Raw genomic sequence first — 17,410 nt, forward strand, 5'->3', positions numbered from 1 at the left:
AAAAAAAAAATTATTAGTTATCACACTCTTATCCATATCCACACAGAATTTTCTAAGAATCTTTTTATATTTCTAAGAATATAAAAAGATAGCGAAAATAATCAAAATTATCGAGCCAGCATTCCTTTACGTGCTTCTACCGGTTCCTGTTGACGAATCGAATTGGCAGAAACGGTGCTCGAACGCGTCTCTGTTTCGGACGAACGGACAGAAGGACGCCTCATCATCGGTCGGACGCTTTATCGGCCGTTTCCACGTTGGCGAACTTTCGACTCGTGCACCCTTGCATCGCAAAACTGACTACCCTAACCACTGCCACCGTCGTTATCTGGCCCCAAGCTGCCGTTTCTCCTAGGTGACGTTCGATCCTGTTCCGCGGAAACTTGACTAACAGGCCTCGGTCAAAGGTGAACTACGGCCGACGTTCCAGGGACGTGAGGAAGCTTTCGTGATGGGCTTTGTTTGCGGACCAAACGAGGTGTAATTGTTTCAGGGGATTTTGTTCGCTAGAATCTTGAGTGGGGACTTGGATGGACAAACACATATAGGTTTGTTACGGAGATTCGATTCACGAAATTAAGTTTTCAAACATTGGAGCATTGTTGTTTGTTCGTAAGTTTCAATTGGAGACCGGAGCAGAACAGGTATTTAATTCATCGATCGATCTTCTCGAATAATTGCGCCTTTATCATCGACCACATGCTTCTGACTTTTCGACTTTTCCATCTACATTCTTCCCGAAACGTATCACTTGTCAGCAATTTGAGATAGATCCGAGTAAACGAAATGAGCACAAATAATGTACGATTAAAAAATATTTCTTTCTTTACACGACGATATTTCGAGAATCGAAAATCGTATCCAGATAAATGGAAAAGCGTTTTGAAGAGCAAGTTCCCGCGCTTTTAACGATCTTTCATTCATTGACCGAAAATTACTGGCTTCGCGGTTACAACGCGGTTTAAAGTTTTCCCTAATTTTAATACGATTCGATCGATTTTTAAAGCACGTTGCGCTTTGAAAAATAGATATATTTATTTCTGGAAAAATATATCTATAATTCTAAAATATTATCGTCTAAAATATTACCACGATTAAATTCATCTAATTCTAATTGTAAGGTTAAAAATGGACGAGAATAAATCTTCTACATTGTGTTACATTAATAGATAAGAACAAATCTAGCCAATATTCTTTCACTACGAAATCACTACGTCTGTCAAAATTTCGTTTCAATTTCGTTCCCAACGATAATACTGTATCAAATTCTCTTCACCCAAACTCGATTCTCTATTCTTCCCAAACCGCGAAACCGCCACGAATGGTAAGCGGGGAAAAAAAAAACAAACAAACGATAACACCTATTGAAAAGAACAAAATCTATCAAAAATACACGCGCCAGACAACTCGATTCTTCGTTTGCATCGATAACGTTCTATCTCCGGCGAGCACGTGTCGCGTTTATTCGACGAAACGAAAATCTGTAACGTATGGGTATTATTCAAATTGTTGTTCGACATAGGAATTTCCCCATCCGGATAACGCGAAATTGTTAATTTTCCATATTCCACGGGACACGCGTTGACGACACACGGCTACGTTCCACAATGTGCACACCATTGAACAGATTCACGCGCCCCTCCCCAATTCGACCAGCACCGTGTAACAGAGATATGATTTCATCCTCCTACAAAAAATATTATTTGTAATTCTAATATCTGCGGTTTAAACGGTTGATGCCGCAACGCACTTACCACTTTTTCCATTCCAAATTAAATTATTAAGAAAAGTTTTATTCAACGTATCGATTCATATTTAACGTCTTCTTCTATCTTTTCCAAATTTTTGCTTAGCTATAATATATAACTTCTTTTTCCAAATTCAGGAATGATATATACATATCTCATTTCGAATATAAATACAGAGGAATCGATCTAAAACAATTAATTGTTTTTTTATCGTGTCGAATTTGAATACGTTTAAAATTTATAAATAAATGGGATGATTAGGAGGAAGATCATCCTCGTTTCGTACGATATACGAGTGAAAATAATAGTCTGTGTATTATACATATTTCGTTGTCACACGAGCGTGACGATAAATTGTTAATTATCGTTGACAATGGTTTGCTTTAAAACGACATAAACAATATATATATATATATAACGAGTGTATGTTCGGATGATTTTATCGATTCAAGCGACATTGATTTCAAAAGTGATCATCGAAATTATCTGAGCCCGTGGTTCACTGTGTTGCTTACTCGATTTTCGACGATTCGACGATAAATATCAGAGATTTGATACGATTTTTCGATTTTTATCAATATAATAAATAGAAAATAAAGGAATATAAATGTTGAAAAATTTTTCTTCGCTCAAATATTGTAAATACCGATCATATATTTATGGTAATAATTAAACACAAAACACGTGTTGTTTGCGTTTAAAAAGGCAAATTTTATAAACCAAGATATAATTACAATTTCAATAATTGCCATACCTAATTCTCATCTTCCATTTAAATGTAACGTGGATTTGACAAATATAACCTGCTATATATTATCATCGAAAATGAGCCGTAACATTATCCGTAACATTATATCACCACAATTTGACACTAGTTGACACACGTGAGTAATGATATATTTTGATAGCGACACAATCGTCCAAATTAATTTCTCGTCCAATCTTCTGAAAAGAAAAAGAAAAAAAAAAAAACGATAAGACACGTTTAAATCTACTGGAAAAATTTAATCCATTAATACAAACCTTAAATGTAAAAATTTCAAGAACATTATAACCTCCTTAATCTCGTATAACGAACTTGTATCGTATAAACCGAGTTATCTTATACGCAATTATCGTCATGATGAATTGAAGTCGAAGAAAAGGCGAAAGAATCGCGATGGAGGATCTTGAAACGATTTAAATAAGTCGGTCTAAGATACCGAGGCAGAAAATTTGCGAAGCAATGAGTATTACGATGAGAAAAATGTGGTTAAACGCAAATTCTGAAGCGTAACGTATGTATGCTGGAAGGTAACTGACGGTGCTTGTGCCGGTGGAATTATTTAAATTGTAACCGTACGGTCTGACTACAGATAAATTATGTGGCGAAATGTGTCGCGTGCCGGGGAATATAACACCTCGAGCTAAGTCCTGTTTACAAATATTATTATTCGAGAAACGAAGATGGAGAAGGCTATATCTAATAAGTTATACGTAATTATTATGTTTATTGTTTTTCTAACGAGTGATAAGATATTGGAATAAATTTTCATGAAGCAAGAGACGGTAATATTGTTTGTCGATAGAAATCGTTACGATATAATTTGATAAATTAATAATAATCGTTTATTTTAATAGCATAGACAAGGATTTAGTAATATAATAGAATTAATTTTGTATTTTTAATTTTTTAAGAATATATAGATAAATTTTTTCTATAAGTCTTGTTATATAAATATTAATCAACATTAATATTAATCTTTCCTTGCAAAATGATATAAATTTTTATAAAAATTTGTTGCAGATAAATATTAAAAGTTGAAACTTTTTTTTATGATGGAAAAAATTTAAAAATTCTTTTTCCTTCTCTGCAAATATTAATTAATGTGCACGTGTTAAATTAAAATAAAATAGATGATAGAAAAGATTTCTTTCTTTCTTTTTCTTTTTTTTTTTAATTAAATTCGAAATAAATAAATCCAAAGAATTTAAATGATTACACGTGATGCAAAATTTTTCCTCGTTATTTTCATTTACTTCATTTATTTTATGTGAATATCAAGGATGGTAATCCCTGAATAACGATATGTCTTCAATGTACAAGCTATCATGAGACAAGTACCGTTATTTGTCGGAAGATGACTACGTTTCGTGTTACAAAGTGAAATGGAGCCCGTTTGAACTGTGAACCACCTTCAAAGAAAAAGAAATCACAGTAACTTTATCCAACTATCGTATTCGATCGCCACTTTAAGCATCGAATTCTTTTATGATAAAAGGGCGAAATTACGAGTGCCTTTAACACTTGCCCACTTGAATTTTTTAACATCGTTCAATTTACAAGGGAACCTTCAAATTTTTTAACAATCATATCAAAACATTCTGTATACACAAAATAAAATTGTAAATCACTCAAATTGTAAATCACTCATTTACCACGTAATGATTTAAAGTGAATTGCAAAATAATAACTCAATTTAATTCTTAATTCGTATATCTTAAAAAAAAAAAAAAAATAATAAAAATTTCGATTATTAAATTCAACTGTTCAAAGACTCGATTCCAATATTGATCGAAACTCAAGTTCAATAACAAAATTAATCCAAAAATAACAAAAATTCCAATATTACAACAACCAATTTTTCTCAAAACAAAAAAACAAAAAACGAAAAAAAAAAAAATTGCTCGCGTTAAAAATGAAATTCAATTTCCACAATGGCTCAAAGGAAAATCGCAGAGGGGGTTTTTCCGTGGCGGTAAAAATTTTCTCGGCAATATTTGCGAAACCACCTATATTCCTATACGTACGTCTCCGCACCATGACGACGAGGCGACGTAAAATGCGAAACACGGAGCACGAAATGCTGCAGTTCGTTACCAACAAAGTAAAGCCGATCTATACCACAAACAGCACAAGTAGCGATGGCGGAAGCGGGCAACGAGTTGGCTCTCTTTCACGCAGACAGCTCGACAAAAAGGCTCGAGGCGGGGTTAACTCTAATTTACATTCTCGCGTACACGTGTACACCATTTACAATGTAACATACGTTGGAGGTTGCTGGGTGACAAACTGCGAATGTCTTGACTTAACACCGAGACGATTTCAAAAAGATAATTTTTTCTCCGGAAACTCTGCTGCTGCTATTAAAACAACATGGACCGTGTATCTTTTAATCCTTTTTTTCCTTTTTTTTCTTTTTTCTTAGTTCTTGAAGTAGTTGGTGGTATAAATATAATTGGTACTAAATGTTAAAATTATCGATTCGAAATTTATTTTTATTTTATAAATGTAAATGTATTAATTTAATTTATTTTGATTAAATCTCTCTCCTATTCTGCTTTTTAATTTTATCTTTAAAAGTGATCAAGGATGACACTTGCCGTTTAAAAATTTCGTTATAATTTAGAATTCTTCTTTTAGAAAAGGGCCACGTGTTGAACAATTTTCCACTTTCCATGCTCGAATAGAAAAGGAAGAGAGAAATTCAAACTCCGATTGTTCTGAATTATTCATTGCCTTGGATAAAAGAATTCATAACTCTATCGGGGAGTGTTTGAAAAAAAGAATTACTTTGAAATACTTTAACCCAAGTTTTCTCAAGAATCATTAACGTTTTATCTCAGCATCGCATCTGCATCTAAATATTATCTTTCAAACTACGATAATAAAATTGTATTTACAAAATTCATCAGTCCAAGTGGAGAACTTGTCACTTATGAAAATCTATATAAATAAAAAATATATCTCTCTCGATTTTTCATAAAATATCATTTCTATCTCGTGGCTCGTGTAAGAAGGATTAACGAAAAGGGAACAGTTGCAACAGTGAAGTTCACCACGTTGCACGTGTAACAAGGGTTTACGTGCATAGATTAGATGCAGATTAAAGCGTACTCGGAGATGGGCTTAGCGTGAGAGATCACTCGTTCGAGATAATTATTTTTCAGGCGTCACGTGATGCTTGCAAAGCATGTGGTTTCCGGTGGATGATTAATCAGATCCGGGAAGCGTTGAAAGGATAAGGTGGTATTGTTAACTCGTTTCTACTTTTTCCCCTGAAATAGAATTGCATTTACCGAATTAGATCTACAAACATACTTTTATCTACTTTCTCTTATCGAGATAAACCTATCGACACACTTTTATCCTGTTTTTCACACAAGTAAAAAATATCGTACTTCATTTTTTTTCTCATTAAGATCGTTATTAAATACCTATCCTATTTTTTCAATCCATTTTTCACCCTGAGTCGAGCTTTAAATAATTAATTTTCCATTGAGTAATATTTTGGAAATAGAAACGTGATATTTTTTTTATTTAATGAAAAGAATTATTGATACAATAATCTCTAGTTTCTTTCTCAATTACATTTCGAATATTCTTTTTTTTTTTTCTCCTTCCCCAATAATGAGTATTATTTTAGAAATGACATATTTTTCCATTTAACGAAGAAAAATATTTCCGATATAATAAGATAGAAATATATAATTCGTATAATTTAAAACTATTGCATCGTATTTGAATTTATTATTGATTAGAAATTGATAGCAAGATTTATATACAATATAAAATATTCACGATTCGTCAGTGAATTAGTCATCTCAATTAATATCCCGATAAAACGTAATTACCAATTAATTAATCCACCGTGTTCAAATTTAACTTAACTTTTCGAATAAACAATTAATTAACTCGATATGTATGTAAATACGATATACGACAGCATAAACGACACGTTACTTCGAATACTTGATAATATATCTCTGAATAATTTTATAAAACGACGACTCGAATAAATCAGAATTTATTTATTAAACGGCGCGTGCAAAGTGAAAATCCCGCAACGCGTTTATTATCAGAATATCTAAACACGGCGCGCATCTCGTCTAAACGCGATCTCTCGTCGAATTAAAATAAACTTTCGAGGTTCGGAAACCATCGGAGAAATTATCGTTTGATCATAAATTCAAAAACGGCTGGTTTCATCTCCCAGCCACCAGGTCGATATCCAAATAGATAGTTTAAAATAAAATTTCACAATTTCTCGATCGTTCCATCAAAACGTTTAAAATATTCATCATGGACCATTGATCCTGTGCATCGGTGGTCCGCACTCTGTGGCACGGTATACTGTGTCACACGAAAACCGCGACACTATCACTTTTCCGATGATGATCGTTTGCGGCTGCACAGGTATTTCGGTACAAGAGTAGGCGAAATTTACGTGAAAATAAATTTGAAACGCTGCATGAACACCACAATTTCCGGATCGCTTTATTCAACGCGGGGGGGGGGGGGGGGGGNCTCTTCTATCGTCCCGCCAATAAAAATCATGTTTCCCCGGAAACTTGCAAATTTCAATGTTATCACAATGTTGGAGGAACAACAGCTCATCGACTTATCTTTTTCTCGAGTTAAGAAAAAATTATTGTGCAGATGGAATTGCTTTGGATTACAGTGTTTTCATACTGTTTTTATCCGATATTATATATTATAAATTTCAACGGATTATCTCGTTTCGAATAAGGAAAAGTTATTATTAGAAGTAGAATTTAAAAATGGAAGAAAATTTTCAAAGATTACTTACGCTCTAAATTTGTGATTTTATTTTTATCTGATTATGTTATTATCTTTTACGTTCAAATATAAAAATATAAATAGTTTAAACTATTTTGTATTGTGATATCTATAAAGAAATAAATACAAACGAATAATACAATTTTAACAAATATAAGAAAAATTTTTAAAAATTTTGGAAAAAAGTATTTATAATTTTCGATTGTATTTAGTAATTAGATTGTTTAGATATAAAAATAGATAAGAAGTATTTTCGAGCAATTAATCCACGAATTATGATTGTATATCGATTTCAATCTTCCAAGTCTTCTCATTTCCTTGAACAACTGCCGGCCAAGAATTGTTGTTTCTCTTCGAGACAGTGCTTTCGTAAGCGAAATTAAATCGAGCAGGTAAACAACTGCAGCGGATAAAAGCTAGCTTTTAGTGCACGCCATTAAATAACGTGACGATAAAACTGTAAATTTTTTACTCGAAACGATTTAAACGTATATAAATAACAATCTAAACAATATAATAATACAATATAATACCAAAATACGAAATTTCAAAATATTTAATATATATCTCAAAACTAGTAAATTAAAATTAAAACATATCTAATTCAAATATAATATTTTTCTCTATGATACATATTTATTGTAATCGTTTCAAATTAAAAAATTACAAATTGATTCAGAAGGATGTTTATTCATACATCTCCTTTAAAGACGTTATTAAACGAGCAACCAAGAAACTCGAATTTGATAGCCATATTGAATTATCCATATTTGATTTTAAGGATACTTTAAGCGTTTTAATAAAATGATTATTGGATGGATGGTTAGTCGTCCCTAGGGAGTCACGAGCAATAGTCTCGACTGATGTACCGACTTACTCTCTGGAGAACGTTAAATTCGCCGTTGTGGATTAAACGTCACATAAAACAGGAGACTCGAACAAATGTCTCTTGAAGAATACAGAAATTCGTCCTCGAATAAATCTATTGGCATTAATGTTTTACAGACATTTTTACAATTTCTCGAAACGTCTTTTACACAATACCTTTCTTACAATACAATTAAATCGAATTATTCGTTAAGTTTTATTCAAATGTTTTATGCCTACTATTCAATTTTCTACTCAATATTTTATATCGATCGAAAGTGGGATTTTGTGTGCAGATACCGTGTTTTCAACAAAATTGCACTCAGGAACAAATAGAGTCGCGAGAAATTTTTTGCTATCCGATTACAACGAGCCGAATAAAAGGATTATCGAGCTAGAATGTAAAATATTCTATAGAAAAAGGAAATAAAATTTATCGAATATTATATTTCAACGAAGAAAACATGGCTAGGAAAAATAATTTTAACATGGATGTTGTCGTTAGAGATGCTATTGATTATATAGTCGAATCAAAAACTGTTTGCAATGTAAATATTTCCAAGCAAACTTTTCGCATAACAGTGCTGGATTTAATTTAAAACCTTCTGCAAACGTAAATGAGCAATATTTTTACCTAGATTCTACTAAATCGCGAATCAATATTTATTAAAAAATTTCTCTTCGCCGTGTATTATTAATAAAATACTTTATCGAACTTGAACATCGATACACTCTGGTGTACACCATTTTACAGAATATATTATAAAATAAAACTATACTCCATGCTATAAAAATCCTGAATAAATCCGTAGAAAAAGTTCGTAACAAAAACATCAAGAGAATTCGCTTAAATAACAAAATCCCAAAAACAATTCTTCGTATAATTCTTTACATACTCTCTATAAATTTTATAACACGAAAAGAGAAAAAAAAAACACGTTTCTAAGAAAAATTTCACCCTTCATACAAAGATCTCAAACAAATTTCAATTTCTATCAAAATTCCTTTATAATTTTAATTCAACCAATCTCACTTTCCTCCTCAAATCATTCCACGACAGACTACGAGAGCGAAAACACCTAGCAAGCAACGAAACTCGAAAGCTTCTTACAAAGTTTCAGAAATGACGAGATATGACGAACTTATATATATATATATATATCAACACGATTACACGATCTGCGTGGCTCGATTTTTTCGAAAATTTGAATAAAATTTAACGAATAATTCGATTTAATTGTATTGTAAGAAAGGTATTGTGTAAAAGACGTTTCGAGAAATTGTAAAAATGTTTCTCTATTCAACGAGAGAGCGATCGCATTTCCAAATACAGAGCATGTGTGCCTTTCAAATAATAGGAAAAACACCCTCTCCCTTTTTGTTTCCGCTTTGTCCGCGCATAACCCGTGCGAAATTCGTGAATATTCAGCTCCGCGGCAAGGGGCTCGGGGTTTACGAGTTCCTCCTACTTTTTTACGAGTTCGTCAAGATGAAACGAGCGAATCCATCCTCCCCCCTCCCCCCTTACTTCCGTGTCATCGATGCGCGAGAGAACGTTTCCTCTCGACCGCGAGGATACACGATGATCTTCCGGGAAAGTTTCGAATCCCCTGGGGGAGGCTCGACAGTCGTTCAAATTTCTCGTTTCATTTTCTTTTTTCCCCCCCTCTTCCTCCTCTCCTCTTGTTTTCCTCGCGAGAACAGGAGGATCTCGCAATCGTGGCGAACGAGAACGTAATTTCCGAGTGGTGATTTAAGCGAATTTTCGACGGCTTTTAAGTTGGTTAAGTTGGTTAAGTTGGCGCCAGCAACTTGCTCTTGCATCTTCCCCCCCCCCCCACGGTTTTTAATCGAAAATTTATAAGTCTTGGAAGGGGGACGGTTTATATATAGTTTTAATCGGAGTGAACACGTTGTTAATTAGAAAGCGTAATTGATTGGCGTATTATCTATCTATCGATTATTTCTTAATTAAGAAATCACTATTGCATTTGCGGTTTTGAGAGTGAGGTAATATTTTTAATTTTTGACGAGTATAAGAATATGTTTCGAAAGTTTTGTAACGTTAATTATATATATATATAGTTCCTGAGTGTTGTCTTATATTACTGATTTACTGTATTCAGTTTAAGAGAATTATTATAGGATTGCAAAATGAATATTAGGATCTGAGAGGAATTTATTTAATCGAAATAGAAATTTTACGTGGTATTATGAATATTCTGTCACAAAAAAAAAAAATGATTCAAAATAAACAGTACCATTTTCACTTATTTAATTTATACCATTTAATTTTTAATTTATTACGCCCCCATTTCGTCTTCTCTGATTACTTCCTCGACTTTCTATTTTTATCTCAAGTTACGTTTCACTGTTTCATTCGTTACATCTATTTTATATTCATAAGATATCTCTCTCTCTCTCTCTCCCTTTCTATTCTTTAAAAACTAATTTCTTTTTAATTGCACCGCAACCCACGCTCCGCTCGTTCTGTTTGTTTTGCCAATAACAGGCATTGACTTCCTAACGGGGAAGAAAACACCTGGCCTCCCGATTGGCTTGCAATTTTACCGCTAATTTGGGAAAATCTACAAACAGGGAAAAATATCTTTTCAAATTAAAACGGGCAACGTTTTACGACACATGCGACATATTTTTGTGGAAAAAGAAATTTGCCACGTTAAAAAAAAAAAAAAAATTATATTTGTTCGTAGTATATAGGAACAATAGGAGAAATAAAAGTTGTTGATTTTTCGACGAGGTTGGCTTGATTTCCTACGGGATACGCCGCGCGGAGTTCACCAAATTTTTGCTCCCTCTTTCCTCGGATATCACGAATTTTTCAAACTATCGTCTCTTCCGCCCTAAATCGCGTTACGATCATCATTATGCGGTCATTCATTCGCGTGTTTCAGTTCCACCTGAATTTCTAAATTATCGTAAAAACTTATTGCCACGCGACGAAATTCGTGTATTATTCCTGCTCATATTCATAGATTAACGCGGATCGAATGAGAATTAAATCGAAGGGATGTCGTTACAATTTTTACCAAACTTTTTTTAAACTTTTAAATAAACATTAATTATATATTTCATTCCTCTGTTTTCAATTTTTCAACATCTTAAACAAGTTTCGAAGAATGAAAATCACCTCAACGATAATTGTCCATCTCGCAACAATTCTTGAAACAACCCCTCCGAATATTTTCAATAATCAATTTCCAACATTGGAGAATCGCGAATTAAACGCGCGAAAAAATTCCTGCACGATTGTTTAAGTACGATTGGATCGAGGGATTGGAGAAGGAAAGAGGGGAAGAAGGGGTGAAACGCGGTTAATCGAGCACTCTGCTTTCCACGTCATCGGCTATCGAGAGAGCGCTCTCCCATTTAAGTTGATTCTTTATTTTTATCCTCTATTTTACCGTTCTACCGGAATTTCGCGATTAATTTATATGTTGTCGGCCGTATCGGAAAGCTCTCGTCTCGGCGCGGAATCACTTTTTCACACTTATTGCCTTATCGAACTTCGAACGTCCTTAGCTCTGGAATGCAAATCGCCGAAGCTTAACTTAGATGAACTCCGAGGAGTGAGGGTAGGAGGAATGGGGGAGAGACAGAGACAGGGACGGTATGTGTATGTGTGTGTTTGCGTGCAAGGGGGAGAGAGAGAGAGAGAGAGAGAGAGAGAGAGTGAGAGGCTATATAGAACGGAAGTTTCGAATTACCAAGTGCAGGATCCCTTTGAAAAAAGGGGAACTCGAATATCTTGTGCGAAAGGAATTTTATGCAAGTTTGGCGAACGTCGAGATTGTATGTGATTCGCGCGGGGAAATACGTTTTAAGAATGTGAATCGACAACGTGACTCGGTTTTAATTTTACGGATTTCCTGTAGCGTGCGGATCCTTAATTCTGGGATTATGAGATCAAAGGCAAGATTATGAGAGTGATTAGGGTGGAGATAAATTGAGAGAAGAGGTGGACAAGGTGAGACTTCTTTTTTTTTTTTTTTTTTCTACAATGTCGATGATTTTAATCGCAAAATTATGCAAAGCGTGAAAATTACAAGATACTTTAAAGATATCTATTTTAATAAATTTTCCGATATAATGATCTAATTTTAGTTTAATTTTAATCTGAAATTATCATCTTCTTAGTAAATATCAAAAATATATTATTTACGATAAATTGTTTGAATAATGTTGAGCCTCGATTTAAAGATGGCTCGTGAAAAATATTGACTTAAAAATTTGTAAAACCATATTCGCGAAAGAAACATAATCGATCGATCTAATGTTGTAAAATCGACAAACAGCTAAAGTTGATCGTTCGAGCTTGAGGATTGAAGGGTTTCGTGAAATTATTTGATGAACGGGTAAGATATCTGCATATCCTTATGAATTGCTAGAATATGGTATTTGTACACACTCAATAGCCATAGACGCGCGTCGTAAGTTGATTATACGGCGCAGAAGCAATTTGTGAAGATGAGGTTATCTTTCCCTTGGACCTAGTCCTTTCATTGACTTGCATCACTAGGTTATCAAGCTGACCCTCTCAGCTATGAAGTTCCCCATGATACTCGCCAGTCTGGCATAAATGGACACAAAATAGTTTCAAGGGAAGATTTTGTTTTACACGATACGACGAAACTTTGCCCCTAACTTTGCTTAAAACCTCGTAAAATATTAAATCGACTTGTAACTACTTAATAATATATTCCAAACTTATTGCGCTGTGAACTAAATTAATTACGACAAGATTACATTACGTATTTCGCGATTAAAAAAAAAAAAGAAGAGATCCATAAATCAGTTATGGATAATTAAAAATTAAAATTTCTCAAAACTTTATTTAACGACACTTTCCAGAAATATTAAATTCCAAAGAGATTTCGAATTCTCAATCAAAAAATTCTTTCTATTTTTCCACTTGTAACAGACATCGGTTTAATAATCACGCGATTATAATTCGATCCTGGACGAATACCTTCGTAAAAGATCACGATTTCTCACAGTTCAGATCAACAAAGAATCGTGGCAAAGATAATATATATATATTCATACCACGACATTACCATAATACACGATTAACTACATCAATCATTAAAGCGAAATTTCATTGTCCAAACGAATAGATCTTATTAAACACGTAACACGTTCATTATTTCGAGTACGTGTATCGGGCAAATTTCGTCGTTGGCCAAACAACATACTCGCTCGTATGTAACTCGGGGACAAAATTATTATTGCTTCCTTTCCCTTCTCCTCTCCCCCCAGGTGGCAGTGCAATCATCAAAACTTTGCGGTCGGCCGAAAATGGAATCAAAGAGATATCGAGAGTAACGATTTAACTGGAGCGCGGAAAGCCATTCGAGCCCTCGATGGACACACAGAGATCGCGATCCAATCCGATAATTGATCCTGATCGATCTGTTAAACGATACTCGCCGTTATTCGACCGAATTCAGAATCTCGAAGTAGCCCCATATTTATTCTTTTTCGTTGTTCCTCGAAAAATTCTAAAAAATACAACACATATAATAATACAATATACAATATAATAAATACAATACATATACATATACGTAATGTTTGATCGTTAATCAAATGAAGATCGAGAAATATCCGTCACCTCGTCACCTTCCAATTATTCCGAAATTTTAACTTTAATTATACGACTATGTATATATAGAAATCCAAAGATTCGTCCAACGCGTTCGAGAAGAGGGCCCCGACGAGCCATCGCCTCCAATTTCCAATACCGAAAAATCCGCGAGATCCTTATTCCTCCCCATCCCTCGTGCCGAAGATGCAGCTATTCGAATACACGAATAGGGGAGGAGTGCACGCTCGTGTATTCAAATAGGCGTACTTCGTAACACGTACAATTTTCCACGAGAACATAAGCGAAGAGGGAGGGAGGCTCAAGAAGGAGTTTGAGAAGGTTCCCTCGGTTTTCCTCGTCCGACAGGCCACCTCCTGCATCACAATACTTCTCCAATTTCCTGAGCAGAAGTTACGGGACACGTTCCATCATGACGTCACGGGAACAAAGCTTTCACCCGTCCTGTTCACTTTTCGCCCTGCAACACCCTTATAACCGTGCACACCGCTTTCCAACCTCCCTCCTCCCTCCCTCCTTTTGTCTGTTGCTCTCCACCTTTCCATTCTCTCTCTCTCTCTCTCTCTCTCTCTCTCGTTCGTTCGTTCTCTTCGTTCTGATTCAAGTTAGGTTAGGATCGGTGTTATTGTGGCCTCGTGTAGCCCCTACCAATGAAGAAGAAGGTAGGGTAAAATATCCACGATAGTAAACTAAGTTCGCTCGAGACGTCGAGACGGCTTCCATTGACGATTGTTCTCCATCGACATGTTACACCGTCCAAAGGGAAAGCTATTCTCTCTCTCTCTCTCTCTCAAATTCTACGACCATTACATTGATTTAACGAGACTACGTATCGAATGTAATTACTAGACGTTTGATTATCAAAAATCGATCGTGAAATGATATAGGTAGGTTACGGTCGAAATAACAATGTTCTCGTAAATGTTTACACTCGTTTCTGAATGTTTGGTGTGATCGTTGTATTGATTACGAATATGTGGCGAGTTTCTTGTAGTAAGTTGTTGTGTTTTGACAAGGAAGATTGATAAGGAAGGAAATGCGCGAAATGATTGTTTTAATCGATCGATTAGAGGTTTGATAAATAAAGATTCTATGGATGAATCGATGTTGTTTATTAATTATTTTTACGATAATATATCAAGAACAGAGGGGAATTTTTAAATTACGTGATCTTCATCACGTTTATACCATTTGATATTTAATTTTTAAAAATATCGTGACATTTGTCGTTTCATTTCGCGATATAATTCGAAAAACGATTGTGAATGCAATGGCAGCCGATAAATTGCACATTCAACACTGAATCGAACTCCCTTCGCGTTTTAATATTTCATTTTCGATGAGAACTACATCGAAATTGCTGATATTACTTTTATTTTATTTCCCAGTGTCAATACTGTACGCGATATTAGGGACGTTGCAAATTTAAAAATTTTCGTTTTAAAAATTAGACACGTGTCAGCAACTTTGAAAATCCAGAATCAACGATAATTCATTAGGCAAAACGAGGATTTAATTTATCGATGAAAAATACAAAGAGTGGTTGAAATTATTTCGATTTTATAATCAATTTTCAAACTTTGCATAACAGGATATTATTCTTCTACATTCAAATAAAGAAAAGTGTCTACTAAAATTTTAAAAATCGATTATCTTGTAAATTGTTGTAATATTTGTCATAAATATTAAACTATCATAATGTAATTATTCTTCTCATCGTAATAAATTAAAATTCCTAAAAGTAAAATATATTTCACCTTCCTCTATTATCATCCCCATTATAAAACTGATCATTCAAAGAATTTTGCCAATCTAATTCGAACCACCAATACACACAAGCCGATATCATTCACAGAATTATTGTTAGTCCCGTGCAATCTGAAATTCCTGCAAGTGCGTTCGCATCGCATAATCTTGGAATAAATTGACTCGGCGCTATCGTTACCCGTGATACCGGGTGAGGAGTTTCGCCGATTACACCTGATCCTTCTGACAAAGGGAAACCCGTTCCACAATGCAGGCGTTTCGCTTCTGGAACGTAGCGAGACTTGTTATCCCTTATTTGGTAGCTGCCCGAGCAGAAACCTCTCGATCCTGTGCTCAACTTCGTCCCAGAGAGAGAGAGAGGAAGACTTAAAATTGCGCGTACTCGATAATGAAAATTGTTCAAAATTATCATCCATTATCATTAATTAGAAATATTCTATATTCTACAATTTTTTCGAACGACGAGTTCTGTGAATAGTGAATCGTAGATTTTTTTTTAGAAGGAAAAGTTTGAATGAAAGTGAATGACTAAACAAATTATTGAAACGAGAGAGAATTGAATGAAAGAAGAATTAAAAGAGTTTCCAAGTGATAATCTAGTTACGAATTAGTGACAAGTTTAACTCAGATTACGACGTTGTTGAGTTTGCTGCACAAGTTACAGGAAATTGAATCGAAGAAAACGAAATATCGATCGATACTGATTTTTGGCCAATATTTAATATATCGATGAGAGGAGTATCTTCAATTGCTTCCTAGATCAATTTCTATCGAGTCTAATTAATTAACTGGAATTATCGTAGCGTCGTAACGAGTTTGACATATAATTAATCCCTCGATATTCCGAGTCTCGAGAATCTTTCATCGAGAGACAAATGGATCATTTCCATACGTGTTCCGTCCATCTGCGTTGCAAAGATTGCGACAGCCACCCTCTTTCGAACGACTTAAATGGATTTATGCCGTCGAGTTGCACAATGTGAATCCATTTAAACAGGCTCGAAAGAGGCGCGCTCCCCGATTCCACTCGATCTTCGTGCCTGACGTGTAAATGCCGGGGTTAATGCGACGCGCTCCATTAAAGTCGAGTCCCGACACCCCCAGAACATTGCTAATTACACGTGGTGCGCATAGCCGCCCGTGGTGCTCGCCAGTCATGCCTCCTCCTCCCCCTTTTCTATCCTTTCCCCGGATTTTCCTCCCATCCTCTACTACCTCCTGCAACTCGCCCCTTTACACGGCTGTCTAGCTTCCAATTTGCCTTCAATTCTCTTATGGTGTTGTCTTTTGTCGCGTCCCTCGATGCTTGTCCCCACGTTGATTTTTATTCGTAGAATGTTTCGCGTTAGGCGTATTATAATATAAATCCTCGAATTTTTGTAAAGTTAAATAAAATTTTCGAATTCTTTGATTAGTAAAATTATCTTAAATTCTCTCCCGCGAAATAAAATATTTTTACCTACATTTCAATTGATAAATAAAAATATGTATATTTCTCGAATTGGAGTGACAATTTTCAGGAAAATAATATTTACATGGATATTTGCCTAGCCGTTTGCTGGAGACGTGTATAAGCTAATAATACTTTTCTGTTTGTTGATCAACAATAACGCGACACGATATTAACAGCTTCATTAACCAGAATTATTTCGAAACTATTTATAACACACGTTTCGTTTGACAATAAGCTCCATTAGCCTTTCTCTAACTTTCTTCCTCTTGTTTCACCTACTTTTCGATTAGCCCGAGGAACTCGCGACAAGTCAAGCAAGCCAAGGGATGAAAGAAATGAAACAACTCTCCGTTTCCTTGAATTAAATTACAAAGAAAAAAAAAAAAAAA

At 34.6% G+C, this 17,410-nt stretch overlaps 1 protein-coding gene across 1 annotated transcript in view; it reads right to left on the reverse strand.

The window, feature by feature from the left end:
• The window catches only part of LOC122720623 (lachesin-like), a 190,053-nt gene that overhangs the window by 110,848 nt on the left and 61,795 nt on the right, over positions 1 to 17,410 (reverse strand). The gene's annotated exons all lie outside the window — the stretch shown is intronic.

Source organism: Apis laboriosa, unplaced genomic scaffold, assembly GCF_014066325.1.
Source record: "Apis laboriosa isolate Shangri-la unplaced genomic scaffold, ASM1406632v1 scaffold12_cov154, whole genome shotgun sequence".
NCBI classification, from domain to species: Eukaryota; Metazoa; Arthropoda; class Insecta; order Hymenoptera; family Apidae; genus Apis; species Apis laboriosa.